Source organism: Aethalodelphis obliquidens, unplaced genomic scaffold, assembly GCF_003676395.1.
Source record: "Aethalodelphis obliquidens isolate GAN/ISIS:26980383/991018 unplaced genomic scaffold, ASM367639v1 scaffold57, whole genome shotgun sequence".
Lineage (NCBI taxonomy): Eukaryota > Metazoa > Chordata > Mammalia > Artiodactyla > Delphinidae > Aethalodelphis > Aethalodelphis obliquidens.
In genome coordinates, this window is record NW_020838001.1 from 3842752 (window position 1) to 3864430 (window position 21679).

The 21679-nt window shown below is 44.7% G+C and overlaps 1 protein-coding gene and 1 long non-coding RNA gene across 7 annotated transcripts in view; both read right to left on the reverse strand.

The window, feature by feature from the left end:
* ZNF831 (zinc finger protein 831) overlaps nucleotides 1-21679 on the reverse strand; it is a 172863-nt gene that overhangs the window by 64426 nt on the left and 86758 nt on the right. Inside the window, exon 5 of one of the 6 annotated variants that reach the window (XR_003428661.1) lies at nucleotides 7591-7774. The exons of 4 other annotated variants lie outside the window; for them this stretch is intronic. The gene's annotated coding sequence lies outside the window, so the exon portion shown is untranslated. Of the gene's footprint in view, nucleotides 1-7544; nucleotides 7775-21679 lie in introns of all 6 variants that reach the window. One more of the 6 variants, XR_003428660.1, reaches the window with a different exon arrangement.
* LOC113609520 (uncharacterized) lies at nucleotides 2466-3914 on the reverse strand. Its single transcript, XR_003428663.1, has 2 exons — nucleotides 3111-3914; nucleotides 2466-3076 (listed from the first exon to the last, which is right to left on the reverse strand). It is a non-coding gene; the product is annotated as an uncharacterized LOC113609520 (long non-coding RNA).

Sequence of the window (21679 nt, forward strand, 5' to 3'; positions counted from 1 at the left end):
GTTAATTTTGGATCGGTCTGAATTCTCTGGCCATTCAACTGAGGGTCGAGAGTAGAAATTTCCCTATCATGTAGGATGCCTTAGTCTCCATGAGGGCGCTGACAGCAGGAGGGAGGTTGGTTTTTGTGTTGCTGTGGTTCTGTGGTGGTGTTTGTGATGTGTGGGGGGAGAGGGGTGACAAAGATATGGCCTTGACAACATCCCCAAAACAGCATCTCCCTTTCAGGGGAAGAGCTGCCCTTCCCTCGTCCTTCATCGGTACTCTCTCCTCCATTTTGTCATATTGGCCTGGGATACAAGTCCGAAGGACCACAGAGTTTCAGCAAGTAGATCCCATCATGAGAGGAGATCAGAAAAACATTCTAGAAGAGCTGTGTCACCAGAGAAAAGCATTCAACCCACTTTTACATCTGCTTTTAGCTTGATTAACGCTACACATGCCCAGAGTTTTTAAAAGTCAAGTGTTTCTGTGTATTAAGAGAAACAGCCACACCTGCCCACCCACTCATCTTTTCCCACTTTGGATTCCTTTTGTATTTATCTCCTTCTCTCCTAAGAACAAGCGCGTAGCACCCCTCCTGGATTCCCCGTTTCCGGTTTGGAGGATAGCCTATGACGTCATGAGGGGAGAGGAGGGTTTAGGACGAGCTCCCCCATCCACAATCCTTATCACCTGCACACCTGGGCACACCCCCTCCCCTCTCTTCTCTCTGCAGTCATACGACTATGATGTCATAATTTTGTTTAGGATATCCAGTGTTTACATCGCTATGCTGAGGAACACGCTCTTCACCACCAAGCCAGGTAGCGTGCTGTGACTACATTGCCTTTCTTGCCAGCACTGTTCTCCCTGGAGTTAATCATTATTTTGTCTTTTTCTTTTGCTTACTTTCTTGTATGGACTTATTCCTAAAATCATCCTCCCACCTCCTTTCCTGTGGTCTTTTATTTCATTTATTAGGTTCCATTTCATTTCCTTGGAAATCTGTCTCTCAAAACTTTCTGACCTGCTCCCAGTGGACCACTGCTCCCTTGGCCTGATGGGGGCTGAGCCCGTGCGCCACCCTCATCCTGGCAATTTTCTTCACCTCCTTGGTTCCTGGACACCCACGCTTCTTTTTCCTGGGTTTACTCTGTCTGCATTCTTTCTTAACGCAAAACTTCCAGCAGCTTCATGAGAAAGGGTGAAATAAAATTGTTTAGACTTTAATTGGCTACTTGTCTGGGTATAGCTGTCTGAATTAAAATTCATCTTCCTTCAGTAGAGCTCAGCTCCACTGAGCTCTAGTTGTTGAGAAGTCTGGAGCCAACATGATTCATGGTTCCCGATCCTTTGGAGGAAACCTTCTGGTTTCTCTCTCTCTGGAAACTCCTAAACTCTTTTTATGCCAGTGTTACCGTGGTCCTGGGTCTATTTCCATTCATTGTCAGGACATTCAGTGGGCCCTTTCAACCTGAACCACGTCTTTCCATTTTAGAAAAATGTTATTTCTTTGATATATTTTTTTTCCTTATGTTTTGTCTTTTCTCTTTTTCTAGAACTGCTCTTCATAGGTTATTGGACATCTTGATCTAATCCTCTATTTTTCTTATCTTTTCTCTCCTATTTTCTAATTCTTTGTCTTTTTCACTTGGGAGAATTCTTTCAACTTTCTATTTCAACTCAGAGGTGTCCGTGTCTGCTATCATGTTTTTAATTTCATTATTATTATTAATTATTATTATTATTCCTTCTTTATAGCATCCTGTTACTATTTCATGGCTCCAACATCTTCCCTTCTGTCTCAGGCAAGATTAACAATGATCTGTTGTCATTGTTATTGCTGAAGTTCGCCTCTTCCTATATTGTCTCTCTTTCTTCCAAGTTCCTTTGTTTCTGTATGTTTTTATCTCTCTCCTTCCCACTAAAGGCTTCCCTGAGATACCCAGCAATCTTAACTACCTGCTCATGTTTAGGAAATAGGCACTGAAAAACTGGTTAGAAACACTTTACAAACATAAAATGTCAATCGTGGACCTCCCTGCAGGGTTATCTGGTTGCCCTGTTGATGTGGAGAGACCTGAAGTAATCCCCGTTAGGTCTTCCACACGGGCCGGTCGGCTTCTGCCCAAGGAGTTCTCTGATCTCCTGCCTGGAAAGTGTAAGGCAGGTTCCAGCATCCTGCAGTCGGAATTGGGATTGAGAGCGGGGCCTCGATGTGCAGTGCCAGCCTTTGCTTAAACCCCGTTTTCAGTACAGCCCCCTTGCTCCCCAGCATTTTGTAGAGTCTCCAGAGAGTAAGCCCAGAGTCTTATCTGGGGGCGAGAGTGAGGGACGTGACCAGGCTCTGAGAAGCAGGGGCGGGGTGCAGATCTGGGTGGGGGGGTGGTTTGAATGCTGCTGATTCTTTCAACCAACGCTCCTGTTTTCAGCCCCACCTGGTACCATGGATTTCTGAATGTCTAGGGCTTGACCACTGTTAAACAAGGATTAAGTTCACTTGGGTCTGCTAATCAGTGACCACTTAGCCTCTGCATTCCAGCCCCTACAATCATGGCGCCATTTCTTCTCCAGTCATCTTGTCCCCTTGGGCCTGGGCATTCCAAACACATTCCTTCACTAATGTCTGGGAGGGAAGTGTAGGAAGTGTATGTGCTCTGTCCTCCACCTTGAACCCAAAAGAACAGACCTACTTCTTATACCCCCAGGGGTAGGTCACTAAGATGATCGAGCACACTAATCTTGAGCAAATCAACTTTAAAAATCCATCAACGTTGCGACAATTTGGGAAAGGAAGCAATGATTTTTCCTTTAATACAAACAATGTTCACTTGCGCACCACGTTACTGAGATCGCCTAAAGATGCAGCACCGGGGTCTTTGGTATTTCATTCATCCGCTCAACAGACATGTCCTGGGCTCCTTCAAGGAACCAGGTACCATGTTCAACCCTGAGGAGTTGGAGGACAAGACCAAGGTGCCCTGGCCCTCAGGAGCCTCTGTTCCGACGGGGAAGAGAAACAGAGACAAGTAAGATAATTGAGGTTGTGACGGGGGTCACGAAGGAAATAAACGGGGGGGGGACCCCAGAGAGACCCTGGGGTCTATGTAGGGGGACCCCAGACCCCTACATACACAGGAGGCTATGACAAAGATGCAATAAACGGGAGAGGGTAGAGTAATAACAAAAGTGATGAAAAACAGGGAATATTATAGAGAGTAACAGTCCCTGAAGGGCAGATTACAGAGAGTAACCGGCTTGCCTAGTTGAGGAAGGCATCTCTGAGAAGGTGACACCTGAAATGAGACCTTCAGGATAAGAATGGCCCTCAAAGGCCATTCCAGACAAAGGAGGAACAGAGGCAGGGGCCCTGCGGCAGGATGGAGCTGGGAGGATTAAGGAATCAGTGGATGGCGGTGGTGGAAAGATGGTGGTGAGCACGGGGCAGAATGAAGCTGAGGAAGCCACCAAGGGCTCAGATCTTGTAGGGTGCAGGCAGCCCTGGGAGGGGGTTTAGATTTTATTCTTCATTCATTGTGAAGAAACCAGTGTTTCCAGCAAGAGGTCTATATCTTCTAAAGAGGCACCTGGCTACTATATGGAGGCTGAAGAAGGAGAGAGGGGAATAGGATGGGAAAACCAGTTACAAGGTTCCCAAAGTAGTCTAGGGGGCCAGGTGAGATGACTTGGCTACGGCAGTGGAAATAGAAATGGAGAAAATGGATGGATTTGAGATCCATCTGCATTCTCACCTACGAAAAATCACCCAAAGACCACAATGATGAAAAACGTTTCTAGAGCTCCAGAGTTTACCAAGCCCAAGCGCCTCGCTCTAAGTGGATTAAGCTGTGCTCCCACAGTGACAAAACCACCAGGCAATTCATTCAATTCAAAGAAGACGTAAAACCAATTAGTACAGAGAAAATAATCAGATTGGCCAAGCATCTTCTCAGCAGGTCATTTGGGTTTTTAAGCTTAACGAAAAGGTCATGCACGCCGTTGACCAATAACTTCTGACTCATCGAGGAAGCAAGGGAAGAAAATACATTGATTTAATTTGCCTGTGACCTAACAGTCTACAGAGAAAAGTGCGTTACCTTTAATCATTGTGAAAAATGCCCAAATAATGTCACAGAAGTGTGTTAAGCGAATTGTGACTCTTGAAGAAGGAAAGCATCCTTGCTATTAGATGAATGGCCCTTTTCAAAAGGCCGGTAGGGCTCCAGTCAAGGGTTAAAGCACAGAACGGCATCCTCTCTACGTTTCGGCATCACTCTGGGAATCACTTTGTACATCTTCAGAAATTATGGATTCCACCGTCCTATCGCAATCTTTGCGAATTCGACCGCTCTTACGCAATTACCAGAATCTTACTATAGGACCCATCTCTCATCACAGCTCTGTGTGCTGTTCTGCCCCCCCCACCCCGATTAAAGGCTGCGTTTTTAATAATTTCCCTCAGAACTCATTGCCAAACCACGTGGAGAGAGGAAGAGACTGCTTCGTATTGTAGCAAATTTAAATTTAGCCATCTTGGAAAGGCAGCAGGAAACTGTAAAATAATTAGAAGGAAAACGGAGTGAAGAAACAACACGATGAAACTTACAGCTTAACTGGTGACATCTTTAATGTCAAGCCTCCTGCAGGCTGTCTCATTGCGAGGCCTTGTTAAAATGCTAACAGACATATTACTCTATTATATCATTATCTGAAAATGTAAGTAATCTGATGCCTTTTCATCAGTTGCCCCAATATACCCCAAACCTCCATGAATTTGGAGTCCAAAGACGCTGAATTATAAGGAAGGGGCAAAAATGAGTCTATCACGTTGGCCTCATTAAGTAAGCTATAAGCATCAACACAATCCCAGGGGTAATCTCCCAGACTACTAATTTATCTGAGATGAAATTGTTTACAAGCAACCCTGTCATCGAAGGATGCAAAATGTGCTAGCAATTAAAATGTGCAATTACTTAAGGAAGGCGGGGCAGAACTCTAAGAGGAATCACTATGTGGGCAGCTATTTGCTCATATTCCAAATACTAGTTGAGCCCCTTTGAGTCCATATTTTTTGAGCCCATTTATGAGCCCATATGATGGAGCCTAAATATTTATTGAGCACTGACCACAGTCAACGCTCTGTGCCAGGAACTGTGCTGAACACAGGCAATGTATTCAGTGACGGAGGCAGATACCCTCATGGAAATGACAGTCTAATGGGGGGAGAAATTCAGCCAGCAAATAATTACACCAAAAAAAAAAAAAAATCACTTACAAATAACAAATGCTGGAGAGGGTATGGAGAAAAGGGAACCCTCCTACACTGCCGGTGGAATGTAAATTGGTGCAGCCACTATGGAGAACAATATGGAGGTTCCTCAGAAAACTAAAAATAGAGCTACCACGTGACCCAGCAATCCCACTCTTGGACATATATCCAGACAAAACTCTAATTCAGAAAGATACATGCACCCCTATGTTCATAGCAGCACTATTCACAGTAGCCAAGGCATGGAAACAACCTAAATGTCCATCGACAGACGAATGGATAAAGAAGATGCGGTACACATGCACAACGGAATACTACTCAGCCATAAAAAAGAATGAAATAATGCCTTTTGCAGCAATATGGACGGACCTAGAGACTATCATACTAAGTGAAGTAAGTCAGACAAAGACAAACATCATATATCACTTATATGTGGAATCTAAAATATGACAAATGAACTTGTCTACAAAACAGAAACAGACTCACAGACATAGAGGACAGACTTGTGGTTGCCAAAGGGAAGGGAGGGTTGGAGGAGGGATGGACTGGGAGTTTGGGGTTAGCAGATGCAAACTATTATATATCGGATGGATAAACAACAAGGTCCTACTGTATCACATGGGGAACTATATTCAATATCCTGTAATAAACCATAATGGAAAAGAATATGAAAAAAATAAAAGTCCAATCGGAAAAAAAAATCACCAAGCATATGTAGCAAATGCTAGGAAGGAAAAAGCAGAGGGTGCAATGAGATGGTACAACGGGGCCCTGACCCCACCTGTATCCACGGAAATGAGTAAAACCACGCACGCTGTGAAACCGTTCCCACATGCCACCTGTTTGGGGCCGGTTTTCTCTCTACCGAGTCTGAATCATTCATTCGAGTAATTATTCAACCAATATTTTTTAAGGCTCTATGGCACACCAGATATCAGACTAAAATTTTCTGCAAGTAAATTCATTTGTTTCTGCAATCGTATTACAATTTTTGTTTATAAGGCCTCTGAAGAAGAAAAAAATACGGCTGAAAATGATGAAGGGAAGAAGCTCTATTCTTCTCAGGCAGGGGCTGGGGACATTCATTCCAATCAGAAAACAATCAGAAGTGGGTGGACTGTAGGACGTGGGGAGCGGCCACCCACTTGAGTCCCACAGGCAGAGAGCGACTTGAGAGACAGCCAGGAAAATATATTGATCGAGTACAGCATCGGGTATTTCTGTGCTACCCTAATGCAGTCTTCGGAAGGTTCGCCTCTAAGTAATCACAAATGAATCTTTTATTTCAGAAACCACTTTCCTTTGTGGTTCTCATCTCTTTTCTATTCCCTTGATGAAAGGCAATGAAGACAAGAACTGTCCTCGCACAGAAATTCTTCACCTAATAGACTATGTTTAGTGCAAATCGGTGTTTAACATATTGCTTTAAGGGGCTTCCCTGGTGGCGCAGCGGTTGAGAGTCCGCCTGCCGTTGCCGGGCGCACGGGTTCGTGCCCCGGTCCGGGAAGATCCCACATGCCGTGGAGCGGCTGGGCCTGTGAGCCATGGCCGCTGAGCCTGCGCGTCCGGAGCCTGTGCTCCGCAACGGGAGGGGCCACAACAGCGAGAGGCCCGCGTACCGCAAAAAAAAAAAAATCTTGCTTTAAGTTAAAAGTTGTATCCTGTCCAGACAACAAGAGAGTGACTTTAAAATACAGAGTGAAAATAGGATGATGAAATCACGTCAGGAAAAGAGATGATCGAAGAAATGCCATTTGAAACGTTAAATGCCAAGACAGAACACAGCAGCCCATCTAGTCTATGTATCGTTATTTTAAAAGTTTCCCATGGCTAAATGAAAATTGTCTATGAGGGTCCCTTCCTGGGGACCTAATTGATACACTCACAAAAGCTTCTCATCTTGCCTCGAGATTTACATGTTGGAAGGAAGGAGAAATTACCCTGTTTCAGCCATTCCGGAGCTCTGTGACTTAACTAATAGCTTTAGGGAAAGAATTAATACTTCTCTATTAATTCTAATGAGAAAAGATGTAGGAAAGTCATTTGCTCCTGTCAGAGAAGGAGAGAGAAGGCAAAGGGGGAGAAAAGCCCTGGAGAGACCCCCTCCCCAGCCTTGCTGATTCTTCCTGATGCTTGGGAACATTCTGAGGAGAACTCTTGTGAGAACAGAAGGGGAGAAGGGTGCTTGCCCGAGGCCCTAAACCACAAAAAGAAAACCCAAGGGAACAAAGGCAACGTCTCCCTTTCTTCCAGGGACTTATTCAAGCCTCTTCATCCAGTGTTTAGAAATTGTACCTTTTGCGTGTGTGTAATTAGGTAAAGCTTTCACTTCAGAAACCACCTGGAATCACGGCCGTGTCTACACTTCTGTTCCGGAGATGAAAGGAAAGTGTTTTGATCACTTTCTCCGCTCAGATATTTTCTCGCAATGCGGCGAATGGGGCTGGTTTGAAATATTTCCGTGACTTTAAAGCTTGGTTGTGTACAGAATTCAACAACATTCCTTCAGAACCCGAGACAGAGGCCTACAGGATAGAGAGAAATAATGAAAGCGGCTCAGGAACACGCTGGGAAAAGCTGATCTCAACATCCACCGAAGAAAATGGGATTTGTGGGTCTGTTTGAGCCAGTGGTTTTCAGCCGGAGGTGATGTCCGGGGACTTTCCTGGACATGCGGTACACAGGATGGACCCATGGCCCACCCTGGATGGACCCAGCTGCGAAGGTCAACAGGGCCACGGCTGGGAAACCCTGGTTGAAACCAGGAATCACAAACTCAAAAGCTACAGGGCCAGGCCAATAACAGAAACAAGGGCTTCTGCCTGGGGTGAGGGCTGTGGATGGAGAGGGAGGACAGGCCCAGCCTCCAAGGGCAAGGCTGCCCCTCAGCTCCCACCCACCAAGACCACCGAGGACCAAGCATCCGGTTTGCCAGAACTATCCATTTTCCAAGAGAAACCGGAAATCTGAGTTCCATGATTCCCTTTAAACACTGATAACGAGTTAATTTTCAAACAACAGCGCCGTGCTAACCAACGTATGCGTGGCCTGAGTGCTGCCAAGAGAGGCCAGTGTGAGACCCTTTGTCCATGAAGAGGTTCAAGGGCGCCCACGATGAAGGGAAGGCTTTAGTCTCCGCACAGGCTCTGCTCCTTTGCAGAAGCAGAGTTTCTTTTCAAAAATACTGTTAAAAAGGTATTTATGGGAGAGTAACCCTGTTTTGGAAAAGTAATTTAGCAGTATCTTATAAAATGAAATTTATAATTATAAAACACGCATTGATCCAGCAACTGCTCTTTGCAAAATGGAGCAAGAATATTTACTGCAGCAACAGCTGTGGTAGGAAAACCAACAGAACCAACAGGAACATCCATCAGTACAGGAAGAGTTGAATAAATAAAGATGGTAGAGCTATACTGTGGGATTTTGTGCCATTATTAAAATGATCTATCGATCTGTAATATATGCCTAGAGTTATATACAAGATATATTAAGAAGAAAAGAGCTGTCGATGACTATGTGTGGTATGATCTGTCTGTGTAAACCACAAAATAAAGTGTCCATCATGGATGTGATGGCCACATCAGCCCAACTCTGGCAACCTCGGGGGGCCACGAGGCTGGGGATTGTCGAGCTTTCCTTGCATATGTCAATGTTGCTTTTCTGTTGCAACAAGTATGGGATTGCTTTATTCGTTTGAAAGAAAAATCAGAGGCAAATAATGACACTGGCTCTAAAATTCAGACTGAACGTCATGAAGAAAAGCCCCAGAGTGTACAAGGGAGGTCATTTCAATCAGAACACACATCTGACAGAGGGAGATGGACCCTCACACCCTCATACCAAGAGTTCAGTTTCTCAGGATGAGAAAAGGTTGAGAAGACTCAAAAGGAAAAGAAAAATATATTTTCCCATCTCTAACCAAATCTGAAGTATTTCTGTTCTAGCCTCATTTTTTTGTGTGAAATTCTGCCTCTTCCGAGTAATCATTTTCCAATCTCTTTTTTTCCAGAAACCACTTTTCTCTACGATTTAAATTTCTCTTCTCTTTCTCTGATGAAAGGCAATCAGTTTGAGAACACTTCACTTACCATTTTCTCTAAAAAAATATCTTTAGTGGGAAAGTATGCTTAAAATCTTTCAATAAGTTGAAACTTGAATCATCCTCAGACAATAAGAGAATGCCTTCAAATAAAGAGAGGACAAATTGTGGGGAAGAGAGAAAACGCAATGACGAACAAAGAAAAGAAAGGAAGCAAAAAGAAAAACCCAGCTAATATTATTTGAATTATTTAGTGTCAAAATTGAATCAAGAGAACCTACTTTAAGGGATCATTACTTTCAAACTTTCTTGACTCTAAATGAAAATTGTAGCAGAAAAAAAGTTCAGGCTTTGGAATATAATTGATGTGTTTAGGCAAGCGCCTCATCATTTCTTAAGATTTACACCCTGAGAAGGAGGTGTTACCCCTGTTTCAGCAATTCTGTAAGCAATATTACTTAACTAATGGCTTTAGGAAAAGAATATCTCCCCATTAAATCTGACAGGAAAAATAATGGTACGGAGCCATTAGCTCTAGTCAGAGGCGGAGAGGGAACTGGTGGGTGACGGAACCCTGGAGTTCAGGCTGCCATTTTGTTTCTCTCAGGAAAACGTCTGGAGGCGATGTGTGACAAAGACAGCAGGGCACAAGTGACAGGAAGTAAACCTCCCCAGGCCCACCTCTGCCAGTTCACTCAACTAACAAAAGTTGAAAGGGTGGAAAAAAAACCAACAATTCACAGCTACTTAATTTCAGAGAATTGCATCACCATCCTCCCATAATACTGAACTATTCTACCTCTTCAACAGGATTAGGTAAACCTTTTATCTCAGGAAGTACCTGTCAGAGAAGTTCTCTTTACCTTTCTATTTTTTCAATGAAAGACAGCTGCTTTGATAACGTCTGCCTCAGAGGAATTTTTCCTAAACTATGTTAACAAAAAAAAAAATCCAGTTAAAATATTTCAGTCCCTTAAAAGCTTAGGTACGGACAGAAAATTCAAAAGAAGAGATTCCGGTGAGAAAGAAAGTAAATGAGGCCAGGAGAAAGCACAGAAGAGGCTCCTTCACCCTGGAATTAAATATGGGGTTACTGTTAATGATTTAAGAAGCTCAATTCTGCCTCGCTGAGGTAGTACACACGTAGGTGAAGAGAAGAAAATTAGGACATAATTATATAAGGATTTGTATGGTGGTAAATGCCACAAAGGAGATGGGTTATGAGTCATACCACAAGGACACCTAATCTGGCTTGAGAGGAAATGACCAGCCTGAGGAATCATGAAAATGTCACCTCAAAAAACCATCCAAGGATTGGACTGATCTGCAGATTGCCTTGGGTAGTACAGTCATTTTAACAATATTGCGTCTTCCGATCCAAGAACACGGTGTATCTTTCCATCTGTTTGTGTTGTCTTCAATTTCTTTCTTCAGTGTCTTACAGTGTTCGGAGTACAGGTCTTTTTGCTTCCTTAGGTAGGTTTATTCCTAGGTATTGTATTCTTTCTGATGAGATGGTAAATGGGATTGTTACCTTTCTGATCTTCTGTTGTTAGCGTCTAGAAATGCAGCAGGTTTCTGTGAATTTCTTTTGTATCCTGCAACTTTACCGAGTCCGCTGATGAGCTCTAGTAGTTTTCTGGTAGCATCTTCAGGATTCTCTATGTATAGTATCATGTCATCTGCAAACAGTGATAGTTTTACTTCTTTTCCAATTTGGATTCCTTTTATTTTTTTCACCTCTGATTGCTGGGGCTAGGACTTCCAAAACTATGTTGAATAAAAGTGGCGAGAGTGGACATCCTCATCTTGTTCCTGATCTTAGAGGAAATGCTTTCAGCTTTTCGCCATTGAGTATGATGTTAGCTGTGGGTTTGTCATGGGTGACCTTTACTTTGTTGAGGTGGGTTCCCTCTATACCCACTTTCTGGAGAAGAATAGTATGAAAACTCAACTGGGTTCTTCAGAGAGAACATAGTTGAAGGACCCACCAGAGGGACAGAAAAACACATTCATCGAAATCTCACTACATGCCAGAGTATTTCTTTCTCCTAATGCAGTTTTCTAAGCAATCATATGTTTTATTTCAGAAACTACTCTCAGTGGTGCTTATTCTCTTCTTTGATGAAAGGCAATCAGTTTAAGATTTCCCTCTCAGAGAATTTTTTTTTTTTTCCCTGAAAGATGTTGAGTGGAAAGCCATGTTTAAAATCAATCCTGAAGTTAAAAGTTTGTTCCCAGACCATAAGCATGTACCTAAAATTTAGAGAGCCACTCTGGGGATGAGGTGAAAGGGAAAACATACAATTACTGAAAATACCATTGGGGATCTATAAGGCCCAGATCGAAATCAAGAGTATCTACCCTTTGAATTATGGTTTTCAATGCTTCTCATTATGAAATGAGTCTGTAAAGATGGTCCATTTCTCGACATATGATTGAGATATTTGAGAGCTCATTTGTCCTCAAGATTTGCATCCTTAAAAAGAAACAACTGATCCATTTCAATGGTAATAGCTGGGAAGAAAGAGCTTCCCTCTTCTCCTTCACTAATCCTGATAAGGGGGGAAAATGGACCAATTTCCAACTAGAAACAAAGACGAGAAAGAAAATATTGGCGTTGGCCTCCTCCATTTTGGTTACCCACTCACCTTAGGAAAGCAAACATTCTAAGTTCAGTCTCTGTGAAAAGATAAATGTTTGGGGAGGATCTAGCTCTTCCCTCAACCCTAAGCTGCAGTAAAACTTAATTAGACAAGAAAACCAGGAAACAGGATGAGAGAACACTTTTCTGGTTTTGTGACGTGTTTAGGTACGCCTCTCACATGGTATTTGGGCATTTCTTTTCTTTCTTCAGCACCTGCCACTCTAGTTCTACCTTTTCTGAGGAAAGGCAAGTGTTTGGAAAGCTGAAAACTTTCTCCCGCTGAGATATTTCTCCTAAACAACATTAGCGAAGGAGTCAGGGTAAAATATTTCAATAATGTGAAATCCTGTGCGCGCACAGAATTCGACAGCATTTCTTAAATACTGTTGAGGAGCAAAGGGGACTGAGAGAAAGGGAAGAGAATAAAGGCAGCTCAAAAGACTCTTTGAAAACTTTTCAGACCAAAATTTACTCAAGAATGTATCCTTTCAGCCTGATTTTCTAAGTGGGGTTTTTCTTAATAATGAAAGAAACTCTACTGGGTGGACTCTGCCCACAACTGAAGGACTTTCAACTCGCCTTCAGCTCTTCTCAAGATTTCCAGCTCAAAAGAAAGAGTACTCCTGCGACTGCAATTCTGTAGCAATGCGACTCAATGAGTGTGTTTTGAGCAAAAGCCTCTATGTGGTTTCTACGGATGCTGGCAGAAAATAAAGGGGGACAGTCATGAGTTCTTTCAGCCGAAGCAGGAAATAAAATACCAAGGGTTGACTCTGCCCTGAGATGAAGAGGCTTGACTCGGAAGTGCACACAACAAAGGGGAAAAGAGTAATAGCAGGAAGAGATAGACCCAAGTCTTTCAGAATCCTATGAAGTCACTCTTTTGTCCTCCCACCAGCCTTAGAAATTCTACCTTTTATGATGGGAAACTTGAATTCAGGACTTTTTTTTTTTTTTTAACTTCAGAAACTCTCCTAGACTCAGGGTCACACCCTTTATCTCCCCCTACATTTAATCAGTCTGCTTAAAACACACTGGAAATATAAAAGCTCAGTTACACAACCAAAGGCTTTCCTGGAAATACAGGCAGGACTCCCAACGCAACACTAAGGAAAAAGAGAGGCTAAAGAAGAAGGAATACCGCCCCAGAAATAAATGTTAACCCTACCAAACTCATTAAGAAATTTGATTTCTAGATATTTTTTTTTTTTAAGAACAGCGATCGACATATTAGGACCGTTGAGAAAGTCAACGCTTTGAGGCATTTAAGAAATCTTTACGTCTTTCCTTGAAGATTTCTACTCCATCACCCGTAAAGGGAGTCTGTTTTGCAAGTCAAAACCACTTTAGGAAGGAAGACCCAGATCCTACAGAAAGTGGGAGATGCCCCTTAACCCTTGTCTGGGAAAGAGTATAAATAATGTCACACATCCAGAAAATTCCACCTGGGGAAGGAGTAGGGAATGGAGTGGAAGATGAGACTTGAGGTAGATATACAATTCTGCATAAATGATATACAGAGGCGAAGGAGGTTGTGGGAACAACAGAATTTAAAATATGCAAATTTTGGGACTTCCCTGGTGGTCCAGTGGTTAAGAATCTGCCTTCCAATGCAAGGGACGCTGGTTCAATCCCTGGTCTGGGAACTAAGATCCCACATGCCGCGCGGGGGCTACTGAGCCCGCATGCCACAACTGGAGAGACCTGCCTGCCACAATTAAGACCCGACGCAGCCAAAAATAAATAAATACTTTAAAAAAGAAAAAAATTAAAAAAAATAAAATATGCAAATCTTGCTCCAGGGAGAGAAGACAGTCTTACAAACTCCTGCCTTCAAGCAGTTTCTGGAATCCTCTCTGGGGGTGGTCCCGAGCAGGGTCGGGCTGGGGTCACCACTGCACCTGACCACACAGCTGGCCCCTGGTTATTTTCTTGAATCAAAGACAGTTGGTTTGATAAGACGACCCCCCCCCCCTCCAAAATTTTCTCCTCATAGAAGTCCCAGGGTCTGTTTAAAATGCCTGGAGAAAGAAAGGATGACTCAATTACGTATGTAAAACTAAGGTCCAATAAAAGGACGTTAAAGAAGGGGAAAAAAAACCAAAAACCCGGAAACGTCAGCAGTTGTCATGGAAAATTTATTCAGGAAATCTTCTTGACTTCTGTCTTAAAATATGTTATTACTAAATTCAAATCAGAAAAAGAATACACGGCTTAAATTATCATGGAGTAAACTAACATAATGGTTTTGAAATAAAGTAGTTTACACTGTTCCTGTGAAAGCTGAGAGAAAAATAATGAGACAATAGTATGAACATCTATCAAAGAATGAGGGCTAGAAGCGCCGAAGAGGGGGTTCTGGTAAGCTTTCTCAGTCAGACCTCTCATGAAAATGTAAAAAGAAGAAAAGTCACTGTGGGGAGAGCATCAGAAAGATGGGAAATGGGCTTGAACCCCAGAGGATGCTGGCGCCCAGAGAGACAGGATGACAGCAGCCTGCCAGGGAGGGAAGTCATAAAGATGCTCACAGCAGCTTTCTGCCCCTTCAAGGGGTTTTCAACTTCGCTATGCAAAAGCAACCTTCAGCACTTCCATCTTGAGAAATAATGAGTCTATCTTATCTCAAATATTTCTCTCGGACAGAGGAAAACAAGCCTGCCCATTTCCCTTGTAGAATACCCTCCAATCCTGTATGTTCACCGTGAGCGTCTGCCAAGCATACTTCATTATTATAAAAGTTCTCTCAGGGAAAGAAATCCCTACCGAGCCTCTAATAAATACGAGGGGGGAGGGCAAGAGGAGATGAAATAGCAAGAGGAAGATGATAAAATTTAAAATAGGTTTCAGTGTAGAAATGCACCCTGCCTAGAAGGTCACCCCTGATTACAGCTTCTGAGTGTGTGTTCTGAGCCAGAATGGGGCAGCTTTGATGCTGTCTACCGCACATATTTCAAAGAGAAGAGAAAATTAACCCCTTTCTTTCCAGGGTTTGGCTTGGCAAAGAAAGAAAGTGAAGGTGACCTTTCATCACTGGTGGAGTGACAGGACTTGGGGGATGCGCGCCTCCCTCACCGACCTGGCTTGGGGTCTGGGTGTCTGGCTGAGCGGCCTCAGGTCACAGAAGGAAATGCCTTATCCAAGGGAAGCAACCCAGAAAGCAAAGACGGGCAGAAGGAGACACAAAGGGAAGTGGGGAGAGAGAGAGAGAGATCAAAAGAGACTGATTACAGGCGAAACTGGGGGGTCCGGGTGCCCAGGTGACCGGACCAGCCTCCCACCCCTCTTAAGAGGCAACCGATTAAGAGCTGGAACAACTGACAGCCCAGGAGTCAACCCAGCTGCAGGAAGAGCCCCACGCCACGCAGACGGGGAAGAGATGACAGAGCACCCCCAGGCTGACCGGAAAATGCAGACGTGAAATCAGACATGAAAGGACATTCAGGTCCATTTTCAAGCACATGGGGTCCCCCCAGGATGGGCTGGGCTGGAAAGGGGGGGTCTGAGGGCCTTAGGGAAAGGCGGCCGGATGAAACGTGGGTGCCCAGTTAAATCTGAATGTCAGGTCAACAATGAATGGTTTTTAGCATAATGTGTCTTATTGCTATGTTTGGGGGCATACTGTGCTAACACGTATATGTTATATACACATATATGTGCGTGTGTATATACATGTACGTATTTACTGTTCGCGTGAGATTCGGCTTTAACTGGGTGCCTGCATTTGCACCTGCTAACTCTGGCCCCCGGCGTGAGGTGTGGGGAAGGGGAGCTGGCTGGGCTCAGAAGCATCTGCCCGGGCAGCCACCGCCTCCCCGCAGGCTCCAGGCATTGCACGCCGCCGTCAACCCAGGGACAGATTGACTCAGGACGAGCCATTATTATCCATAAAGCCGACTCTGTGAGGAGGTGCCTCGCAAACGTTTTGAGTGGGGACTTGGTCCCAACAGCCCTTGGTGACGAAATGACTTAGGAGGGTTCCAAAAACCCTGCGGAGACGAGCCCACCAGCAAAAGACGAAAGACAAGCCCACCAGCAAAAGACAAGGAGGGAAGCAGCATTCTGTGGCCCTTCTACTATGGTTAAGAAATGTTTAACACCACCACAAAGCAACAACCTTCAGAAATTACCAGTCTCTACAATCTCAGAGTTGTTTCTCCCATCCCCATGGATCCAAGGACCCCAGGCTATCTATGATCGTCCCCTAACCCAGCCCCACCAGGAGAGGCCACCAAGGAGAGCTCACTGTTACAAAGGGTTTTTCTGGGTGAGAAAGCCGGGCGAGTCTCTAATAAACACAAGCGGGGAAGGACGGGGCGGCAGAAATGGCACAGTGGAGATGATCACGTTCAACAGAGGCGCCACGTGGAAACGCTTTCTGGAGGTCGGAGCCCAACGGCCGCATTCCAGTAACTGCAGGTCTGGACACATTTTCCAGATGCGAGTTTCGTTAGGCTCCTAACTTCTGCTGCTACAGTTGTTTCTGTTTTGTTTTGGTTTGGTTTGGGATTGCACCACACGGCTTGTGGGATCTTATTTCCCCGACCAAGGATCAAACCCGGGCCCCCTGCAGTGGAAACACGGAGTCCTAACTACTGGACCGCCAGGGAAGTCCCCTCCCACTAGAACGTTTAAGCGGGGCCAGGGGAGAGAAAAAGAATGAAACCCCTTTGCTTCCCCATTTAAGCTGGGAGGCGAAAAGAGTGCAGACTTTGGCTTTTATAGTGAAACTTGTCAATGGTGTGTACTTCACAGAAGGGCAACGGTTGACTTTGCCATTCACCTGAGGGCAAACGGCTCATAAGAAAATGGTACCCATCCGAAGGAGGGGCCTCAGCCCACAAGACAGGGTTCCCTGAAGGGACAAACCAAGCCACCCAGGAAGACACCGTGTGTTCATCTCCGCCTCTTCACCTGGCAGAGGGGAGAGAGGAAAACAAATGGACGAATGGCAGGTCTGGTCCAAGTGGCCAGTCGGCCAGCACGGCACACACACACACTTCCTTTTGTGTCCGATGGAAGCAGAAAAGGTCCAGGCACGTCATGACAGTATCTTGAGTTTGGAGGGCTCTCAGACAGGCCCAGATGGAGGAATGAATTTAAAACGACTTCAGACAGACCCAGGAGGCCACAACACATAGACAGAAGGGAAAGGACTGATGGACGGTCAAGCTGTGAAAAATCGGAATCCCACATACTTCCTGTCAGTTCAAGACATTTTTAACCTCACTATGCAAAATCAGCCTTCGAAAAGTCTATTTTTAAAAAAATTCCTAGTCTGTTTAGCTCAGAAACATTTCTCCCCCGTAGATGAGGACTCAAGGCGATCCACATTTTCCCCACTGAAATCACCCTCCCCTGCTGCCTTGCCCTCGCTGGCAGAGAATCGGATGCGTGCTCCATTATCACGAAGGTCCTCCGAGGGGAAGGAGGCTACGCCCACCTGCTCATAAATTCAAGGAGAGGAGATGGGAATCGATGAAAGAGTACAGGGTAAATAATAAAATTCGAAATAGGTTTCAGTGTGGAAATGTACCCGGTGGTTCTTTCTTTTTTTTTTATAGGTAATATCTCTCCTCTGATGACAGGTTCTGGGTCTATTTTCTCAGCGAGAATTCTCATGCACTGCCTATCAAATATTTTCAAGGAAAATAAAAGGAATTTACTTTTCCAATAATGTTTCGGTTCGGGTAGAGACGACGGTGAACTTGATCACCAGTAGCGGCTCTGGGTTCTTTGTTCTAGAAATAATAATTACCTCCTGCATCACAGGAGATGAGATTGGGCGAGTGAGGAGAGACTTCAGGGCAGAGTTTGCAACCGAAGGAAGCCAGTGGTAGAACAGGGACGCAGAGGCAGTCCTGGACACTGCCGGTGGAGAGAAGCAGAGTTCCTGTGGGTAAAATGTCTAATGGTGGGAGGAGGTGTGGGATCACTTGACAATGGAGAACCTGAGAGACCTCAGCCAGGTGATCAAGGTCGACAGCAGCAATGATAAGCCATGTTGATGGTTTAGCCTTGATAGGATGTTATGAGAAGGGCACTGCGCCTCTGGGGTCTTGCTCCTCAGACCCATCCCCCTAGTCTAACCTCGAGAAAACCATTAGACAAACCCCAGTGGAGGGACATTCTCCACAACAACTGAGTGGGACTCCTCCCAACCGTTAAGGGCATCAAAAACAAGAAAAGTTGGAGACGCTGTCAGAGACAAGAGGCACCTAAAAACCTCCTGGAAGTCCACACTTTCTCCCTTACTCTTTAGATCTCGGGCACACGATGCAGCTCTTCTTCTGGGATGTATCATGAGAGCATTTTTCCTTCACTGATGGGTATATATATATTTTTCCCAGTTCTCCCATTTCAAACCACGTTCTCTGATGCTACCCAGGGTATTGGGCTGTCAGGACAAACTACCGAATTTGCAGGGCCGAGTGAACATGAAAATGTGGGGTCTTTATTCAAAATGATTAAGAATTTCGACTCATACAATAACCAAGATATGGAAGCATCAATAGGTGAATGGATAAAGTGGCCATCAATAGACAAAAGGATAAAGATGTGGTATATACATGCAATGGAGTATTACTCAGCCATAAAAAAGAATCAAGTCTTGCCATCTGCAACAATATGGATGGACCTAGAGGGTGTCGTGCTTAGTGAAATAAGTCAGACAGATAAAGACAAATACTGTATGATTTACTTATATGTGGAATCTAGAAACCAAAACAAACATAACCAAACAGAGTCATAGGTACAGAGAACAGATAGGGGTGAGGAGAGGAAGAAATAGGTGAGGGAGATTGAGAGGTTCAAATTTCCAGCTACAAAATAAATGAGTCACTGTATGAAATGTACAGTGTAGAGAATACAGTCAAAAATTATGTGATACCTTTGTATGGTGACAGATGGTAACTAAACTTATCATGGAGAACATTTTGAAATGTATAGAAATATCGAATCACTGTGTTGTATAACAGGAACTAACATAGTGTTGTAGGTCAATTATACTTCAAAAATAAACTCATAGAAAACGAGGTTAGATTTGCAGTTACCAGAGGTGGGGGCAGGGGCGGGGGAATTGGATGAAGGTGGTCAAAAGGTACAGGCTTCCAGTTATAAGACAAACAAGTGCCAGGGATGTAACGTACAAGAGGATAAATATTATGGGCACTGCTCTACGTTATACATGGAAGCTGTTAAGAGAGTGAATCCTAAGACCTCCCATCACAAGGAGAAAAAATTCTTTTAATTTCTTAAATTTTGTATCTGTATGAGAGGGTGGATGTTCGCTAAACTTATCATGATAATCATTTCATGATGTATGTAGGTCAAATCATGATGCTGTATATCTTAAACTGATACAGTGCTGTATGTCAGTTGTATCTCAATACAACTGGAAGGAAAGAAAGAATTTCAAGTCATCCCAGCAGACCAAGCTTGGGGCCTTCTGAGTTTGGCCCTGTGTCCTGCACGGGTCACAGGCACACCAGGATTTCTGTTAGAAGGTGTTTATTTCTTCTGATGAAACCAATCTTAACATCAACCATGACAAGAACCAACAGAACAATTCTTCAAGGACAGAACGAGCTGAAGAATGGAGCTCTTATGTGGACGAGGTGAGGCTGTGTCTGAAGGTGAGGGGCACACCTCTGTGCTCTGTTACTCCCCAAAGGACCCCAAGACCCCCAGACCGCTGGCTGACCTTTCTTCTCGGGGAGGAACCCAAAGCCTATGGTGGCAAAGCTGCTTGCGGCCAGAGGGAGGGAAAGCTGTGAGAATGAGAAGCCCATCTGGGTTGTTTTCTCTTTTATTCTTTTTCAGAGGATGGGGAGAGGTCGCAGATTGTTGGACACAGACACACGCATTAACACACACACACACACACACACACACACACACACACACACACACACACGGATTAACTCATCAACGCTGGGCACATGGTGAAGGCAGTTGTCGGCTTTGATCCTCAGGAAAATTAGAGAAAGGCCTTGAGAGAATCCTTCAAGGTCTCTCCCCAATTCCTGCCGTGTGTTTGGGATAAAGCAGAGGTGCGCTTTAGGTCTGATACATAAAACTTTCATCTGACCACAGCCCCCGTGTTTAGAGGAACTCTGCATGGGGAGGAGGCATGGGCACTCTTCTTCCTCTGAAGTTATCGTTTCGAAGCCCTCGGCTTTGGTAGAGTTTAAGCTCTTGGCTATTTCCTGATGAGACTGGGGTCTCCTGTTCGTCCGTTTTGGAGCTCTGTGTTTCGGCCGCCCTACGGTCTAGGGTGGAAACAGACGCAGCTGAGTTTCCCTTGATTCTGGTCAGGCCACCTGTGCCCCTGCTATGCAAGTTTTCCCCCCACCGCGCCCAGAGGGGCTCAAAGGCAGATGTTGGGGGGAGATCATTGGCCAAAACGGCGGCCTTGTGAGGCACAAAGCCAGTCATTTCGGGGCGGGGGTGGGGGGATGGTTACTGAGCCAGCCAGGAGTTGTAAAGAAATGCTCACCTCCATGCACAGATCACTCCCCTCTGTGCCTCCTCATCTGTGTAATGGGAGGAAACTAGCACTTCCTGCCAGGGCGCTTGAAGGAGTTATCTGGGTTCATACCACAAGCACCACTCTCAGGACCTGGGATAAATGCTCCTGGGATAACGGCGGGGCTGTTATTCCTGCTACCATGGCCTGTATCATCATCACTCGGTGTTGTCTTAGTCATTAATTTGTGGTTTGTGGCCCGTCTCCTTCCACCTGGAACGTCAGCCCCATGAGTGAGGGTTCACGGCTGTCTTTATGGTCCCCGTTCTTCCAGCACCTAAAGGTCTATGAGTGAACAGCACATATTAGGTGCTCGATAAACACCTGTGAAATGAGCTTAGGGAGTGAAACTAAATCGGTCTGACTCCAAAATTTGGGCCAGATGCTGCTTTTCCCCTTGATTTCTCAAATGGCAAATATGACCCCTGAACAGAGATTTTTTCCCCCTTTGATGTGATGGTAGGTGCACAAGCTCCAGGGGAAGTTCGGCAAAGGTTAATAAGTGTCCAGCATCTCAGCAACTCGGGTAGGGGCCCCAGGGCAGAGGTGGGCCCCAGGGAGCATTCCCAGTTGGTCAGGCTTTACAGAAAAGCTCCTTTTCTGATGAATTCACGGCAGTTCTTCCTTCCCACCCCCACGAGTGAAATCAATAATGATTTGACTCTGCTCCACTATTCCCACTGATTATAATCATATTTTAAAACCCTGATCATTTTTTTAAACTCCATTTAATGTCAGTTTGCATTCATCAAGGATTTTTTTTTTCTTTAAAGCGGTAGTTCTCTTCAAAGGCTCAGTTTGCATTTTGAACATAACAGGCTCTATGTCTGAAGGGAATCCGAAGAAGAAGATTAAAGGTGACCACAGGTTGCAGCCCTGTTTTCCCCAAGAAGGGAAGCAGAGCCTCAAAATTTACACGCCAGCTCACGTTTCCGGGCCCCATACAGCTTCCGTCCTCTTCGTTCCACTGAAATTAATTTTCTTTTAGGGGATATACAGGTATAACCACGAGTTCTCCCCAGCTGATCAGTCGGGGGTACTGGGAAGAAACAGTAGCATATGTACGAATAATGGGACACCCTCAGGCAGCTATGACAGTCTCACACCTTGTTCTGTGTAGATACTAGCAAGGTGTTTTTACTACTGTTATTACCATAGCTCACCATATAATTTGAGATTCCTTCAGTGGGCAATGGAGGAAAAGCAGCAACGACTGC